Below are 4,025 nucleotides of genomic sequence, written 5' to 3'. Positions count from 1 at the left end.
GGATTCACATCATTCAGTAGGTAGCCTAATCTGAGTCTCATTATGGCTCAGTTCTAAGAAGGTGAAAGCAGAAGCAGCAAGGCCTCTTAAGGCCCTGCCAAGAAGTCACAGTCATTTCTGTCATATCCTACTGGTAGAAGCAAGTCACAGGGCCAGTACAGATTCAAAAGAATGGAAAAGACATCACCTCCCAATCGGAAACACTGCATACATGGACAGAGAGGGGAGGAACTGCCAGCAGTCGGCTTTGTGTAAGAATCAATCGGTTATACTAACGCATTCCTTCAGATACCACAGATCTACGAGAGATGGGAAACAGTAAGTAAATGGCAAGATGTGAGGTCCAAGCAGGCAAGGTCAGCAAACAAGATATAGTCATCAAGGAAACTGGATGTGGTTGGATGGACTGATGATTGGACATAGTGTCTGGAGGGGAGTAAAGCCAGGAAAGCATAAGGACAGCTGAGCATCCTTGGACCCAAAACAAAGGCAAGAGAACTCATCCCAGTTTGGCTGATACTGCAATGGTGTAGACCTGCGGACTGATTACCCTTGAAGCTGTTTGCCCTCTATACTGTTCTAAGTAATGCTTATACTTTGTGCACTAAGACCTACATATATTAATATTAGCGATAAACCTCAAAGAAATGAGCTTTGCAGGGTAATGCAGAGTGAGAGAAGCTTGTTTCTGCTAAGTTCTAATCCAAAAAGTGACAGTTTTTTGTTACCCAAAAGACAAGCTAAGTACATGTTCAAGGCTCTAGCAAATGAGGGCCAACAACAAAAAATTCTTTTGATATTATTAAAGAAATTGAGAATATATTTAACAACAAAAAAGGAACCATATGGAGTTGGATTATAAAATCTTACTGAAGCATATAAAAAAGACCTAAACAGATATGTCACTTTGCAGCATCGAAAGTCTTAATAGCATAAAAATTCAATTCTTTGCAAATTAATACATAAATTTAATGCACTTCCAACTAGAATCCATACAAAATTCTTTTTATAAATTGGATCAAAGTATCTGAAATGTTTAAATAATAATGAAAACTGAAGAGTAGGTGATAAAAAAAATGGAAGTAAAGAGTGCAGAAAGCCACCGTAATCAGGTCAATATCATATTAACAGTAAAAGACAAATAATTCAAAGGAACAAAATAAAGAATCCAGGTGAACAAAATCACAATAAAAAATTAATGCATGTCAAAGAAAATATTTCAGTTTAATGGAGAAAATGATGGATTATTTAATAAATGACACTGCACAATAAACTATCTAGAAGAAAATAAAATGAAGTATCTATCTTATAAACAAAAATAAATTCCAGGTGGATTAAAGACTTCAAATATAAAAAATAACAAAGTCATACAAGAAAATCTAAAATTAAGATTTGTGTAAATTATGAGGGGGTGGGGGAGTTCGCTTAAATCAAACTAGAAAAGCAGATTTCATACAATAAAAGGTAAACGTGTTTGACAAAATAATTTTTTAAGTTTTGTAATGTAAAAAATTGCAGAGCAAAGTCGAAGACAAATAGGAATATTAATACAGAAATATTCATACAGAAAACAGACTCAGAAGAAAGACCTTAAAATTATCAACATCACACAAAAACCCAACAAACAAATGGGCTAAGCGTTGAAGAGATAATTTACAGCAGTGGAAACCAGCATGGGTAATAAACGTAGGAAAAAGTGATCACCCTCACTAATAATCAGGAAAATAAAAATAAAGTAACAACAAATACCACTTTGTAGCCATCAGATTGAGAAATACAAGAAGGACCTGTCTTTTCTTGGATTTCCTCTAAAGGAGACTCTGGACCAGGATCTATGTGCGGATGGTTTATTTGGAGCAGGGGTTGAGGGAGTAGGGGAATGAGACACAGAAGGAGGGAAAACTAATCAAAAGGGTCACTTTTGTTATGAAGATCACCCCTGTGGGCAGCGGAGTCTCTATTCCATCAGCACCTCCTGAGAAGTGAAGAGATTATCTCGCAGAATTGTCCTATTCAAAGAAAGGAGTTGCTCATACACGCTGATGCAAGTCAAGAAAACCCTCGCCATCATCCAAGGCGTGGAAGAGCCTGGGGCAGAAAGTGAAGACATGGCAGGCACTTCTATTTAGAAGAGAGAAACTTGAAGTTATTTGAAACCCGAATATAATATCCGTTCCAGGCATGGATGAAATCTGAGATAAAGCCCAGAAGATTTGAGGTAGGGTACCAGATGTATTTTCTCCAAACTACCCATAATAACTCTTCCTGGCAGAGATGGGGTAAAATGGGTTTGCTTTCATCCACTGCCAGAGGGAATGTGTATTGTCACTGGCTTTTGTAAGAATATTTGACATCAGTTAAGACTAAAAATACATGTCTTCATTTGGCCAGAGAGCCCTCCTATGAAATCTGTCTTACAGAGACAAAGGCGTAAGTACATAAAGATTAATGTAAAATGATGTTTATTATAGCCATCGTACAAAGTGGAGGAAAAAGAAACACGGTGGCGATCACACAGAGCAAGTTCAATTACTTTACGTGTACATCATGGAATGTTATGCAACCACTGAAAGAATGAATTAAATGTCCAGCAATTGACCTGGAGAGATTTCCACAGTGTACTATTTTATGAGAAGTGATTTTTAAAACGTGCAAAAATAGAAACTTGTTTTTGTAAAAAGAGACCTCAGTTTTCTGAGGATATGTTTGTGATTAAAAGTATATGAAGAAAAACTGAAATGATACAAAGTTGTTCACGTGGGTTGCGAAGCTGGATAGGAGGAGGGATTGGTAGAAATGGTGTGTATGTGAGGGTAGGGGATCAAGTGAGACAAGTGTAAAGGAGGGGAGCAGAAAGAGTTTTCCTAGCCTTAAGAAAGGGTGGAGGGTATAGCTCAGTGGTAGAGTGTGTGCTTACCATGCACAAGGTCCTGGGTTCAAGCCTCAGGACCTCCATTAAAAAATTAATAAGCAAATAAACCTAATTACCTCCCCCACCAAAAAATAAATTTAAAAAAAAGGTTTTCCTAACCTCAGAAAAATATTGTGATATCATCAATTTATGCATATAGTAAAAATATGTATGTTTCTAAGTAGTAATTTTTAAATAAAGCGTTATCATAATTATAATAGGAATAATTTTAAAAGTTGATAGGATTTCCCTATACTTATTTTATGTTTTATAATATGCGTGAAGAATGGCAAACTATTACAAGCTTTTTGTCTGTGAGATTTGAACAGGCGACCGCAGTACGAGCTCGGGCTTGGTAACACTCCTGTGCTGGGAGCAGTGAGTTGGATCTCCTTGTTGAACTGATCCTTTTATCATTATATAATGTCTTTCTTTGTCTCTTGTTACAGTCATTGTTTTAAAATCTATTTTGTCTGATATGAGCATTGTTATCCCAACTTTCTTTTCATTTCTATTTGCATGGAGTCTTTTTCCATCCCCTCACTTTCAATCTTGGTGTGTCTTTAGATCTGAAGTAAGGCTCTTATAGATAGCATATATGTGGTACAATTTTAATCCATTCTACAACTCTACGTCTTCCCATTGGAGCATTTAGCCCGTTTACATATAAGGTAATTATTGATAGGTATGTATTGATTGCCATTTGTTAAATGTTTTCAGGTTGTTTTGTAATTCTTTGTTGTTCCTTTCTTCTTTTTTGCTCTCTTCCCTTGTGATTTAATGACTATCTTTAGTTGTATGTCTGGATTCCTTTCTCTTTTTGTGTGTGCATCTATTACACATTTTTGGTTTGTGGTTTCAATGAGGTTCATATATAACAATTTATGTGTGTATACATATTAAATATATATATGTATATAGAATTATTTTAAGTTGATGATCTCTTAAGTTTGAATACATTCTATAACCCTGCATTCCCTCCCCCCTTTTGTTTTTGATATCATATTTTACATCCTTTTATTGTGTTATCCCTTGACTAATTATGTGGATATAGATGATTTTAGTACTTCTGTCTTCTAGCCTTCCTATTAGCTTTATAAGTGGTGGATCTACT

The 4,025-nt window shown here is 35.8% G+C and overlaps 1 non-coding gene across 1 annotated transcript; it reads left to right on the top strand.

Moving 5' to 3' along the window:
• Positions 1 to 2,882: 2,882 nt before the first annotated feature.
• On the top strand, positions 2,883 to 2,955 carry TRNAG-ACC (transfer RNA glycine (anticodon ACC)). The gene has a single exon. It is a non-coding gene; the product is annotated as a tRNA-Gly (tRNA).
• Positions 2,956 to 4,025: the final 1,070 nt, after the last annotated feature.

The sequence above is a fragment of the Camelus dromedarius genome, chromosome 2, assembly GCF_036321535.1.
Source record: "Camelus dromedarius isolate mCamDro1 chromosome 2, mCamDro1.pat, whole genome shotgun sequence".
Lineage (NCBI taxonomy): Eukaryota > Metazoa > Chordata > Mammalia > Artiodactyla > Camelidae > Camelus > Camelus dromedarius.
This window is presented reverse-complemented; position numbering and strand designations above follow the sequence as displayed.